Raw genomic sequence first — 15,240 nt, 5'->3', positions numbered from 1 at the left:
GGGCTTGATCGGGTGGATGCGGGGACAATGTTCCAAATGATGGGTGAAACTAGGACTAGGGGGCATAATCTTAAAATAAGGGGATGCCGTTCCAGGACTGAGATGCGGAGAAATTTCTTCACTCAGAGGGTAGTGAGGCTGTGGAATTTACTGCCCCAGAGAGCTGTGGAAGCTACTACACTCAATAAATTCAAAACAGAGATAGACATTTCCCTGGATAAAAATGGCATTGGGGATACAGTGAGCGAGCAGGTAAGTGGACATGAGGCTAAGTTTAGATCAGCCATGTGATCTCCTGGACCAGTTTTCGATAGCCTGGATGGGTCGGAGAGGAATTTTCCAGATTTTTTCTCCTCAATTGGCAAATCGTTTTTTTTTCCCGGGTGATCACATGGGTTTGGGCGGGATGAATAATAAAATAAAATGGGCGGCATGGTGTCCTGTTGGTTGGCACTGTTGCCTTGTGGGATTCGGTGAAAACTAGAGTTAAGATTGGATCAGCCATGATCTTGTTGAATGGCGGAGCAGGCTTGAGGGGCCGATTGGCCTACTCCTGCTCCTATCTCTTATGTTCTTATGTTCTTATGTAATATTTACTCTGACACGCAATGCAACACCTCGCCCTCTTGTCCCTCCGATTCTATCACACCTGAAGCAACGAAATCCAGGAATTGAGCTGCCAATCATACCCCTCCTGCAACCATGTTTCACTAATAGCTACATCATCATATTTCCAGGTATCAATCTATGCCCTAAGCTCATCCACCTTTCTTACAATGCTCCTAGATTTAAAATAAATGCATTTAAGAAATTCTCCACCTCTTCCTCTCTGTTTATCTCTAACACTACAAAAAACTTTACTGTCTTCTTTTTCTTCCTTCTCCAATACATCTGTTCCTACACTCTGGTTCCCCTCTCCCCCCCCCCCCCCCCGTATCTAGGTTAAACCACTGCAGCCTCTTTAGCAAAACTACCTGCAAGAATATTTGTCCCCCTCCAGTTCAGATGTAAACCATCCCGCCAGAACAGGTCCAACCTTCCCTGGAAAACTGCCCAATTATCCATAAATCTGAAGCCCTCCCTCCTGCACCATGTCTTCAGCCACGTGTTGATCTGCACTATCTTACTATTTCTAAACCCACCTGCACGTGGCACTGGTAGCAATCCTGAGATTGCTATCCTGAGGGTCCTGTCCTTTAACTTGGCACCTAGCTCCCTAAGCTCACCTTTCAGGACCTCCTCACTCTTCCTACCCACATCATTGGTCCCTACATGGACCATGGACCACGACATCCGGCTGCTCACCCTCCTTCTTGAGAATACTGAGAACTCGATCCGAGATATCGCGGACCCTGGCACCAGGAAAGGAACAGACCATCCGGGATTCTCGATCTCTTCCACAGAACCTCCTATCTGCCCCCCTAACTATCAAATCCCCTATCACTACTGCTCTCCTCTTTTCCCTCCTTCCCTTCTGAGCTGAGGGTCCAGTCTCTGTGCCAGAGTCACAACCACTGCAACTTGTCCCTGGTAGGTCGTCCCCACCAACAGTATCCAAAACGGTATACTTATTGATGATGGGAATGGCCACAGAGTTGCTCTGCTCTTCCTGTCTACTCCCCTTCCCTCTCCTGACAGTCACCCAACTACCTGTCTCCTGACTCCTAGGGGTGACTATCTCCCTGAAACTCCTGTCTATTTCTGCCTCTGCCTCCCGAATGATCTGAAGTTCATCCAGTTCCAGCTCCAGTTCCCTAACTCAGCTTGTCAGGAGCTGCAGCTGGATGCACCTTTTGCAGGTGTAGTCATCAGGGACAGCTGTGCTCGCCCTGACTTCCCACATACTGCAAACGGAGCACTCAACTGCCCTAACTGCTGCCTCCATTACCCACTCCTAAGCTAATTAGATTAATTAAAGGCCTTATCTCACCTGGAGTGAAGTTCGTACTCAGCTTCTGCTCGTTATTTAAATTCTCCTGCTGCCTCAGAGGCCGACTTCCACGCGCTTGCGCAGTCGTGCCCCTATCAAACCTTGCCTCTGCCTGTTCTCGCCGAAGCCTGATTGAGCCAAAGCCGTCCCACTCTGCCTCAGTCCACTCCGATGATGGCCGCTGTATATGGCGGTGTTTCTTTTTAAACCTTTGGCGCGCTACGGCACGCGCCTGCGCAGTCTAGCCTCTTTGCCGCGATCAGTTACAGGAGCAGAATTAAGCCATTCAGTCCATTGAGTCTGCTCTGCCATTTCATCATGGCTGATCCATTTTCCCTCTCAGCCCCAATCTGCCACCATCTCCCCAAATCCATCACTCCCTAAATAATCAAGAATCTATCAATGCCTTAAATTTCCCCAATGCTTTGGCCTCTCGACTGGGAAGTGTCACTGGAGAGTGAAACAGAGGTAATGTTTCAAGCCAGGTACTGCAAAGCCTTCAACTGGGAATATTGCCTCTGTCTCTCTGAGGAGCAGCTGGACATGAGAAATTCAGTCTAGATTGCAGAATAAATGTGATGCACGGAGTGTTTGTGAGTGAAGCTCCAGCGGCCGTCTCCTGAGGTGACAGTTTCTGATGAGCTGCCTCACACGTTTCTCTGCCGGCGTCTGAGTGTGTACGTCAAGGTCTCTGTGGAGTTGACAGTGTGTGAGTGGCTGTCCTTCTGGGATTGAGGGAAAATCAATTAAATTTGAACATTCAATTCAAAGAGAATTCTAGAGAGAGATGTGCTCCAGGTCTCCAGAACAGTGTCAGAACACAGCGAGTGAGCAAAGAAGATTGCAATGAGATATTACGCTTGCCTGCACTCTGTACTGACTGGGTTCTCGTAACACACATCAATGTCCTCAGACCCTCTCTCAGGGTGATCTGTATACTGACCGGTGTCTCTCAGTCCTTCTCTCTCGGGGGGAGATCTGTACACTGACCTATGTTTCTCAGTCCCTGCCTCTCAGGGGAGATCTGTACACTGACCGGTGTCTCTCAGTCCCTTTCGCTCAATGATAGATCTGTACACTGACCTGTATCTCTCAGTCCCTCTCTCTCAGTGGGAGATCTGTACACTGACCTGTGTCTCTCAGTCCCTGTCTCTCAGGGGGAGATCTGTACACTGACCTGTGTCTCTCAGTCCCTGTCTCTCAGGGGGAGATCTGTACACTGACCGGTGTCTCTCAGTCCCTTTTGCTCAATGATAGATCTGTACACTGACCGGTGTCTCTCAGTCCCTCTCTCTCAGTGGGAGATCTGTACACTGACCTGTGTCTCTCAGTCCCTGTCTCTCAGGGGGAGATCTGTACACTGACCGGTGTCTCTCAGTCCCTCTCTCTCAGTGGGAGATCTGTACACTGACCTGTGTCTCTCAGTCCCTGTCTCTCAGGGGGAGATCTGTACACTGACCAGTGTCTCTCAGTCCCTCTCTCTCAGGGGGAGATCTGTACACTGACCAGTGTCTCTCAGTCCCTCTCTGTCTCAGGGGGAGACCTGTGCCCTCACTGCTGTCTGTGTTTCTCTGCAGTGGCTATTTGATCTTTCTGTGCACTTGTCACTGTTGTAGCCAGGGCTCTTCATCCCCACACTATCTCCTCTCCCCTCTTGCTCATTTTTGTTTATTTATAACTTTTCTGGTGTCGCGTTGTGGTATTTGTGACTTCAGACCCGCTAACCACTGCCTCTGAATTATCGCGCCCCTCATCACTTCCCCGGATGCTGGTAGAGTTTAGTTTGAGGCTGTGCAAATAACTTGCTTTATTTTGAAGCCAAACGCTGACCATAAGCTAGTTCTGGGCCCAGGTCACAGGCTTCGGCCTTCTTTACTGCTCATTCTCTGCACCCAAGTACACCAGTTGGCAGAACGATATCCCCTTGAGACTGCTCAGAGCCCTTGTTCTACTCTCAGCCTGACAATCTCCAACATAATCACCTCTATTTAGTCTCCTGTCTGGGCTCACAGCCATTGTTCTACCCTGAGGCTCACTGTCTCCACCTCAGTCCAAGTGCTGTTGGGCTGCTGTACCCAGCTCTCAGTTTTCACTTCACTCGCTCAGAACCCAAAACCTGGATTGGCCGCTGTCGTCTCTGCTGGCCTCGGGTCACAGGACTGAGAGCTCCAGTACTGATCTCTGGGTTGATCCCCAGTTTGGTCGTCAGCCAGGTTTGGGCCTAGAGTCCAACATGAGAATTCAGGCCCAGGTCACCTTCAGCCAGGTGTCCTGTTTCCAGGCTGAGCTGAGCCCACTTGCTCAGGCGTCAAGTCCTCAGTGAGAGAATGTGGGGTGGGGTCTGGGCTGTCCATTCATGGTGCTAATTTCCCACCCCCAGGCCGTTTCCCCACACTCACAGGTTGTTTCTGGAGGTGAGACGCATTGGGGAAAGTCAGAGTCCTCTGGCACACAGTGGGCAACGGGTGGGGGTGGGGTTGCTCTGTTGGTAGAAAGTGAAATCAAAGCCTTTGAAAGAGGTGACATAAGACCGGAAGATGTAGAATCGTTGTGGGTAGAGCTGAGAAACTGCAACGGCAAAAAGACCCTGATGGGATTTATACATACAGGCCTCAAACAATAGGCAGGTTGTGGGATATAAAATTCAACAGGAAATAGAAAAGGCTTTTAATAGTGACATGAGGGAGGAGTTGGCCAAAGTTGACTGGAAGGAGACAGTAGCAGGGATGAGGCCAGAACAACAATGTCTGGAGTTTCTGGGGGCAATTCAGAAGCAGTAGATCAATCACAAAGATGAAGAAGTATTCTAAACGGAAGATAATGCAACCATGGTTGACAAGGGAAGCCAAAGCCAACACAAAAGCCAAAACAGAACATATAATATAACAAAAAATAGTGGGAAGCTTTTCTGAAGACTTGGAAGCTTTTAAAATTAACAGGAGACTAGTAGTCTCTTAAACTTCACTAGTGTATCTGCTTCCACCACTGACTCAGGCAGTGCATTCCACGCACCAACCACTCTCTGAGTGAAAAACCTTCCTCTAATATCCCCCCTGAACTTCCCTTCCCTTACCTTAAAGCCATGTCCTCTTGTACTGAGCAGTGGTGCCCTGGGGAAGAGGCACTGGCTGTCCACTCTGTCTATTCCTCTTAATATATTGAACACCTCTATCATGTCTCCTCTCATCCTCCTTCTCTCCAAAGAGTAAAGCCCTAGCTCCCTTAATCTCTGATCATAATCCATACTCTCTAAACCAGCAGCATCCTGGTAAATCTCCTCTGTACCCTTTCCAATGCTTCCACATCCTTCCTATAGTGAGGTGACCAGAACTGGACATAGTACTCCAAGTGTGGCCTAACTAGAGTTTTACAGAGCTGCATCATTACATCGTGTTTCTTAAACTCTATCCCTCGACTTATGAAAGCTAACACCCCATAAGCTTTCTTAACTACCCTATCTTCCTGTGAGGCAACTTTCAGGGATCTGTGGACATATACCCCTAGATCCCTCTGCTCCTCCACACTACCAAGTATCCTGCCATTTACTTTGTACTTTGCCTTGGAGTTTGTCCTTCCAAAGTGTACCACCTCACACTTCTCCGGGTTGAATTCCATCTGCCACGTCTCAGCCCACTTCTGCATCCTATCAATGTCTCTCTGCAATCTTCGACAGTCCTCTACACTATCTACAACACCACCAAACTTTGTGTCATCTAAAAAACTTGCCAACCCACCCTTCTACCCCCACATCCAGGTCGTTAATAAAAATTACAAAAAGTAGAGTTCCCAGAACAGATCCTTGTGGGACACCACTAGTCACATCCTTCCAATTTGAATGTACTCCCTCCACCACGACCCTCTGCAGGCAAGCCAATTCTGAATCCACCTGGCCAAACTTCCCTGGATCCCATGCCTTCTTACTTTCTAAATAAGCCTACCGTGTGGAACCATGGCTGACAAGGGAAGCCAAAGCCAACATAAAAGCCAAAAACAGGACATATAATATAACAAAAAATAGCGGGAAGCTTTTCTGAGGATTTGGAAGCTTTAAAAACCAACAGAAGGCATATATATAATGAGAGAGCGAGAGCGAGAGGGGGAGAGGGGGAGGGGGAGGGGGAGGGAGAGGGAGAGGGAGAGGGAGAAATATTAAAGCAAGCTCAGCAATAACATCTTGAGAGTGATTGGGAAGCTGAAAATTCTGAAGGTAGATAAGTCACCAGGACCAGATGGACTTCATCCCAGGATTATGAAAGAATTTAGTGACAAGATTGTGGCAGCATTAGTAATGATTTTTCAAGAACCACGAGAATCTGACATGGTTCTGGAGGACAGGAAAATTGCAAATGTCACTCTACACTTTAAGAAGGGAGAGAGGCAGAAGAAAGGAAATTATAGGCCTGTTAGCCTGACTTCAATGGTGGGTAAGATATTTGAGTCTATTATTAAGGGCTGGGTTTCGAGCTACTTGGAGGCACATGATAAAATAGGCCAAAGAATCCATGGTTTCCTTAAGGGGAAATCTTGTCTGACAATTCCATTAGAATTCCTTCAGGAAGGATAGACAAAGGAAAATCAGGTATATGTCATGAAATTTGTTAACTTAGCAGCAGCAGTACAATGCAATGCATGATAATACAGAGATAAAATAAGTACATCAATGACAGTAAGGATATAGATGTATATTAAACAGTTAAATTTAAAATAGTGCAAAATCAGAAATAACATATATTTTAAAGAGCAAGGTATTGTTCAATGGTTCAATGTCCATTTAGGAATCAGATAGCAGAGGGGAAGAAGTTGCCCTTGAAATGCTAAGTCTCTGCCTTCAGGCTTCTGTACCTCCTTCCTGACAGTAACAATGAGAAGAGGAAATGTGTTGGGTGCTGGGATCCTTAATAATGGGCACCGCTTCTTGAAACCACAGAGGCCTGTATCCCAGGTTCCACATGAGGCTACTTAACAAGGTAAGAGCCCATGGTATTGCAGGAAAGATATGAGCATGGATACAAGATTGACTGCCTGGCAAGAGTTAGAATAAAAGGAGGCTTTTCTGGTTGGTTGCTGGTAACTGGTGCTGTTCCACAGGGCTCAGTGTTGGGACAGCTTCTTTCCACATGTTATGGCAATGATTTGGATGAAGGAATTGACGACTTTGTAGCCCAGTCTGCAGACAATATGAAGACAGGTGGAAGGGCAAGTGGTGTGAAGGAAGCAGGTATCTGAAAAAGGTCCTAGACTGATTGGGAGAATGGGCAAAGAACTGGCAGATGGAATATAATACAACCCTAAGATATAGGAGCAGAATTAGGCCATTTGGCCTATTGAGTCGACTCTATCATTTCATCATGGCTGATCCATTTTTCCTCTCAGCCCCAATCTCCTGACTTCACCCCATATCAATTCATGCCCTGACCAATCAGGACTCTGACAACCTCTGCCTTAAATATACGAGGGATGATTCATAAGTTTGTGGCCTAAGGTAGAATGATATGAATTATTAACTTCAAACTTTCTGCATGTAACGATTACGCAACGGGCTGGTATATGTCTAGGGGGAAAATTCCAGCCACACACCAACTCCCATATACACAGATGCGGTGGAAAACAAGTTAATGCAGCGTTGCACAATAATATCAAGCTCACACCAGATACAGTTACAGAATATACTTTAAGCATTTACTAGAACTAAGTGATTACTAATAATACAGTATATATGAAGGAAAAGAAAATAAAGAAAAAGGAACCAAAACTTATCAGAGTTCAGTCAAATTAGTGCACATCATTGGAGCTCAACCATTGAACCGTTCGACCCACCTTCGCTCTCCTCCGACTTCCACGACCTCGCACCTGGGACCACCCGAAGTGGTCAATCGAGCAGTGCGGCACACGTCCACCTTCTTCGGCGTCTTCTTCCCGACTCCCGAAAAGACCGCAAAATCCCAGCTCCCAGACCCACAAGAAAAAAATAACATCCAACCCCATCAGTTAACAAATGAATACAATCCCCATTATCAGCAATTCTAAACCTAAACAGGCTGCGAGAAACTTCGAGAATGCTCTGCAAGACAACACTCTCTCACCAGTTAGCATACCAAAGAAGCAGTTTTACTTTTAACAAACAAAGAAGCCATTTTGATTAATATACGCAGTACATTCTCAGCCCACAACAAAAGTAATGCCCACACGTCTGAATCGTCGTCTTCCCGAATCGGTATCTCTTCCCGGGGTAAGGACCGGCCCCGTCTCTTCCGCAGCGGCCTCTTCCCTCGCCCCGCGCCCTTGCAGAGTCCTCGTATTAGGCGTAACCTCCCACTCTGGCTCTTTATCCACCTGCACCGCTTGACCCAGGGGCAGCAGGTGATTCCGATGGAGTACCTTGACAGGCCCCTTCCCATCCTCGGGTTTTACCCGGTAAGCTGGTAGATTTGGCATCTGGCTCTCTATCACATAGGGGGTGGCCGCCCATCGATCTGCCAACGTGTGCTTACCGGGGAGTCCCAAATTCCGTAGATGGACCCGGTTGCCCGGCAACAATTGAGCGAATTTCACTTTCTGATCATGTCTCCTCTTATTCCTCTGATTCTGTTTGGTAGCCACCGCCTCGGCCAACTCCTACACCCTTTACAACTCTCTCCTCATATCGGACACATACTTTAGATAGGGCTTCCCGGGTAATTCACCCGCCTCAGCCCCAATACACAAGTCAATGGGCAACCTCGCTTCCCGCCCAAACATCAGATAATAGGGCGAGTACCCTGTAGCATCATTGCAAGTACAATTGTAACAGTGGACCAATTGTCCAATATGACGACTCCACTTACTTTTCTGGCCAATCTCCAGCGTCCCGAGCATATCCAACAGGGTCCTGTTAAACCTCTCGGGCTGAGGATCACCCTGTGGGTGATAAGGGGTAGTCCTGGATTTCTCAACCCCCAAGCATAGTCGGTAATTCATGGATAAGGCGGCTCTCAAAGTCCCGCCCCTGATCACTATGGATTCGCCTGGGAAGTCCGTAATGAACAAAATACTTCTCCCATAACACCTTCGCCACTGTCGTCACCTTCTGATCCTTAGTGGGAAATGCCTGAGCATAGCGAGTGTAGTGATCCGTGATGACTAAGATATTCGCGGTGTTGCTGGTGTCTGGCTCAATCGACAGGAAATCCATACACACCAGGTCCAGGGGTCCCGCACTCTGCAAGTGCGACAGTGGAGCCGCCAACGCTGGCAGGGTCTTCCTCCGGATGCAACGACTGCATCCCCTACAGTATTCTTCAACCTCCCCACTCATCTGGGGCCAGTAAAACCGGTCTTTGAGTAATCCATAGGTCTTTTCCACCCCCAAGTGTCCAGAATCATCATGCAGTGCCTGGAGTACAGTCTACCAATATTTCTCCGGCATGACCAGTTGCCAACGCCGGGGTCGGTCTGGAGGTGCCGTGACCCGATACAAGACTTGGTTCTTCAACTTTAACCGAGGCCATTCCTTCAATAACAGAGGCACGGACGCGTGTTTCGCCTTCTCTGCCCTCGTCACATCCCCCTTCTCTACCGCCCTCCACACACTGCCAATGCCCGGGTCATTTTGCTGCGCAGCTGCCACTTCCCCCGGACTCAGTTCCGGCAACTGTTTAGTCTGCAGTGCGGTCAGGTCACAGTAAGCTTGGGGCAGGGCGTCATCAAAAGCCCTCAGAAGGTCCACGGCTTGCTCCAGACTTCCCCTTCCCTCAGCCTTCACAGTGATAGCAAACTGAGACATGGCTTTCACTCCAGGGGCAGGGATACTCTCCCACTCCTCGTCCTTCTTTTCCTGTGGTGAACTACATATACCTGTCTGGACACGCCTCTCTGCTGACTGCTCCTGTGGCTCCTCCCACAGGCCCCTGTAAAAAGGCGATTGGATGCACTGCTCCTCCCTCAGTCTCCAGGATGTTGTGTGGCAGTCTCTTGCAGCTAATAAAAACCTATCGTTCGCCTCCCATCTCGGAGAGTTATTGATGGTGCATCAGTTCCCCAGGCTCCCGACGTAACAAAGCATCGCATCGACATTCTTGCTTCCCGGCCGGTACCTCAGGCTGAACTCATATACCGACAAGGCCGCCAACCACCGATGTCCTGTAGCATCCAGTTTTAGATAGATAGATAGATAGATAGATAGATAGATAGATAGATAGATAGATAGATAGATAGATAGATAGATAGATAGATACTTTATTCATCCCCATGGGGAAATTCAACATTTTTTCCAATGTCCCATACACTTGTTGTAGCAAAAACTCATTACATACAATACTTAACTCAGTAATAATATGATATGCATCTAAATCACTAACTCAAAAAGCATTAATAATAGCTTTAAAAAAAAGTTCTTAAGTCCTGGCAGTTGAATTGTAAAGCCTAATGGCATTGGGGAGTATTGACCTCTTCATCCTGTCTGAGGAGCATTGCATCGACAGTAACCTGTCGCTGAAACTGCTTCTCTGTCTCTGGATGGTGCTATGTAGAGGATGTTCAGGGTTTTCCATAATTGACCGTAGCCTACTCAGCGCCCTTCGCTCAGCTACTGATGTTAAACTCTCCAGTACTTTGCCCACGACAGAGCCCGCCTTCCTTATCAGCTTATTAAGACGTGAGGCGTCCTTCTTCTTAATGCTTCCTCCCCAACACGCCACCACAAAGAAGAGGGCGCTCTCAACAACTGACCTATAGAACATCTTCAGCATCTCACTGCAGATATTGAATGACGCCAACCTTCTAAGGAAGTACAGTCGACTCTGTGCCTTCCTGCACAAGGCATCTGTGTTGGCAGTCCAGTCTAGCTTCTCGTCCAACTGTACTCCCAGATACTTGTAGGTCTTAACCTGCTCCACACATTCTCCATTAATGATCACTGGCTCCATATGAGGCCTAGATCTCCTAAAGTCCACCACCATCTCCTTGGTCTTGGTGACATTGAGACGCAGGTAGTTTGAGTTGCACCATATCACAAAGTCCTGTATCAGTTTCCTATACTCCTCCTCCTGTCCATTCCTGACACACCCCACTATGGCCGTGTCATCAGCGAACTTCTGCACATGGCAGGACTCCGAGTTATATTGGAAGTCAGATGTGTACAGGGTGAACAGGACCGGAGAGAGTACGGTTCCCTGTGGAGCTCCTGTGCTGCTGACCACCGTGTCAGACCTACAGTCTCCCAACCGCACATACTGAGGTCTATCTGTCAAGTAGTCCACTATCCAATCCACCATGTGAGAGTCTACTCCCATCTCCGTTAGTTTGTGCTTTAAGATCTTGGGCTGGATGGTGTTAAAGGCACTAGAGAAGTCAAGGAATGTAATCCTCACAGCACAACTGACCCCATCTAGGTGAGAGAGTGATTTGTGCAGCAAATACGTGATAGCATCCTCCACTCCCACCTTCTCCTTATACACAAACTGAAGCGGATCCCGGGCGTGCCTGGTTTGTGGCCTCAGATTCTGTATTATCAGCCGCTCCATGGTCTTCATCACGTGCGACGTCAAGGCAACAGGTCTGAAGTCATTCAACTCCTTTGGTTGTGGTTTCTTCGGTACCGGGACAATACAGGATGTTTTCCACTGTCTGGGTACTCTTCTCTGATCTAGACTCATGTTGAAGATGCGCTGTAGTGGTTCTCCCAGTTCAGTCGCACAGGCCCTCAGTAATCGTGGGGAAACTCCATCCGGTCCAGCCGCCTTGCTGGTACAGATCTTCCTCAGTTGACCTTCCACCTGTGCAGCCGTAAACCTGGGCGTGGGCCAGGTCTCCTGTGAGTGGCTATTTTCCTGTGAGGGAAGTAAGCCTGGTGTGGAGTTCTGCAGTGAGGGTGAGATTGTGCTGTCGAACCTATTGAAGAAGTTGTTCAGCTGGTTCGCTTTCTCCACATCTCCACTTATGTTTGCCCCCCACTTTGCACCACATCCGGTGATGATCTTCATCCCATCCCACACCTCCTTCATGCTTTTTTTGCCGAAGTCAGGATATAAGTGAGAGGATTGTTATCCGTTCTCACCTCAAACTTGGCTCCGTACAGGTAATCGCTCAACTTGTCCACCACCGCCCACTTCAGCGCCAGGAACTCCAACTTGTGAGTGGGATAGTTTCTCTAAGATGGCGACAAGCTTCGGCTGATGAACGCCACCGGTCTCAATGCTTTGCCCTTCTCCTGGTACAGGACAGCCCTAGATCCTCTCGGCTGGCATCCGTGTGCAGCACATATGGCTTCTGGGGATCGGCAAAAGCCAACACCAGGGCCTGGGTCAGCGCCCTCTTCAGGGACTGGAATGCCTCTTCACATTTATCATCCCATCTCGAGCCAAAGGGCTCCGCCAGGTTCCAGTATCCTCCAGCGTCTTGTCCCCGGTCCCTCTTCCTCTTCTTTCCCACCGGGGGGGGGGGGGGGTATCCACACAACAGTTGAGTCAACGAGTGACACATTTTAGTGTTCCCCATCACGAATTGGCGGTAATACCCACAGAACCCCAAAAACGAGCGAAGAGCGCTCACCTTCTGGGGTCTCGGCCAGGTGGTCATGGCCTCGATCTTAGTTGGATCAGTAGCCACTCCCTCTCGCGAAATGATGTGGCCAACATAGCTGACCGACGACTTGCAGAACTGGCATTTGTCCAGGGAGAGTTTCAGCCCTTCCTCCGGTTTCAGCCAGTTTAAAACTTTTAACAGCCTCTCCTCATGTCCAAATTAGATAGATAGATAGATAGATAGATAGATACTTTATTCATCCCCATGGGGAAATTCAACATTTTTTCCAATGTCCCATACACTTGTTGTAGCAAAAACTCATTACATACAATACTTAACTCAGTAATAATATGATATGCATCTAAATCACTAACTCAAAAAGCATTAATAATAGCTTTAAAAAAGTTCTTAAGTCCTGGCAGTTGAATTGTAAAGCCTAATGGCATTGGGGAGTATTGACCTCTTCATCCTGTCTGAGGAGCATTGCATCGACAGTAACCTGTCGCTGAAACTGCTTCTCTGTCTCTGGATGGTGCTATGTAGAGGATCCAAACACTATCAGATCGTCCAGATACACCAGCACCTCAAGCAGGTTCATATCTCCCACAGTCCTCTCCGTGAGCCTCTGGAAGGTAGCTGGGGTCACCGATATGCCTTGGGGCATTCGTTCGAACTGAAAGAACCCCAACAGGCAGAGGTAGGCTGTCTTCTCTTTAACGCCCTAACTCATAGGAATCTGGTAATACCCACTTCTTAAGTCCAGCACACTGAACCACTTCGCTCCACTCAGGCAGGCCAACGCGTCTCCGACCCTTGGGACGGGACAGTTCGCTGATTCAAAGTCCTATAGTTAACCCACAGGCGCAACCCCCCATTCTTCTTCCATGCCACCACTACTGGGGCTTCGGGACTCAGCTATGATCCCACCTTCCTTCAACCTGCACAAGTGCTGCCGCACGTCTTCAACGTGACATCTCTCTGAACGGGGTGTCCTCCGTCACTCGAATGGTGTGGCAGGTGCTTTTGGAGCAGCCCACATCAAACTCGCCCCGAGAGAAGACATCTTCCAACTTCAACATCTTCTCCACTTGCCTGCGTTTCCACTCTGATGGCACAGGAGAATCCCCAAAGTTAAAAGCCTCAGCGGTCAGCTTTTCTCGGTTTTCCAATCCTTCCCCTTTAGTGGCACTCACTGGTGCGCTAGGCATTACCGTCACCGGGAACAAATGTGCCAGCCGCATCCCTCCATTAAAGGTGATTTCTCTGGCCGTAGTGTTCCTGACACTTACCGCTATCCGCCTTGCATGTACCACCGCTGGCCTCTGCACTTCGGGCCTCACCAGCGCCCCCACCGGAAATCGTGTCTCCCCCTCAAGATCGTCTGGGGCATCTACTAACAGTGATTCGCCGACCGGCACTCCGGGGAATCTGGGGGTCCCCATCACGAGTGCTACCTCCCCTGGTCGGATCAGCTTAGGCCTCGCCTGCATACACAACACCATTCCTCATTTACACTCCGGGTCCAGCCCTTTGGGGGCAACACCTTCTTCGAATACTGCCCAAAACACTGGATGTACCGAGAGGATCTCCAGAAAGTTCTCCACACACCGTTCTCTTTACAAACTCCCAGGAGCCGTCGCACAACAGGGGAGTTAGTCTCGGGGGAGGGTGGCAGCACCACCGGTTTCCACCGGGTCCGGACACACCAACACCAACGTCTCAATGACTTCGGACACTCCCACATTGCCCTCCAAGAACTCCAATCTCACTGACAGGTACCCATCGTACGGATAATCACTCTCACTCACGCTCCAACTCTGCAGTGCGTCAAATGGGGTTACGGGCAAGTGCTTTAGATATTTGTTGTTGAATGACCGGTACAGTAAGGTCACCTGCGATCCCCAATCGAGAACGGCTTTTATGTAAACTCCCTCGATCCGTAGACACACACTGGAACGAGGTCGTACCAGCCCCTCCGGAATAAAGCCTTGGGCTCTCAGTGGTCTCCTGGCTGATTTCTGGGAACGTGTTCCTCCAGAGGCTTCAGTCCGTTCCCTCACTGAGCCTCTCCTGTTTCCCAACACATCTCCCTTCTTAGTTGCCCTCCGCGGTACGCCTTGTCTCTCACAATCCTCCCCCAGAACGCTGACTGCCGCTGGCAGCTCCAACGTCATGACTTCAGCACTCGTACGAACCAACACCCAGCTAGACTCCACCTCTTTACCACACCTTCTAGCTACCAGTTCTACCTGCCCCATACCTTTGACCAAACTCAACCCCCGCACGAACGCATCTCCCAAAACCCGAAAATCCACCCGACTCACCACACACACATAATGCACAGGTACATCTTCTAAATCACATCAGCTTACAATCTGTCCATCTCTGTCCATCACCGCACGACTGGCCTGCGCGATTCCACAGCTACTGAAAATCCAACCCCGGACGAGCCCCCACAAATGTGATGCTTATGCGATGGGCTGGTATATGTCTAGGGGGAAAATTCCAGCCACTCGCCAACCCCTCCTCCCGTATACACAGATGCTGTGGAAAACAAGTTAACACTGCATCACACAATAATATCAAGCTCACACCAGGTACAGTTACAGAATATACTTTAAGCATTTAGTAGAACTACGTGATGACTAATAATACAGTATATATGAAGGAAAAGAAAATAAAGAAAAAGGAACCAAAACTTATCAGAGTTCAGTCAAATTAGTGCACATCGTTGGAGCTCAACCATCGAACCGTTCGACCCACCTTCGCTCTCCTCCGACCTCCACGACCTCGCACATGGGACCACCCGA

The sequence above is a fragment of the Hemitrygon akajei genome, chromosome 31 (genome assembly GCF_048418815.1).
Source record: "Hemitrygon akajei chromosome 31, sHemAka1.3, whole genome shotgun sequence".
Classification (NCBI taxonomy): Eukaryota; Metazoa; Chordata; class Chondrichthyes; order Myliobatiformes; family Dasyatidae; genus Hemitrygon; species Hemitrygon akajei.
Note: the sequence above shows the minus strand (reverse complement) of the source record.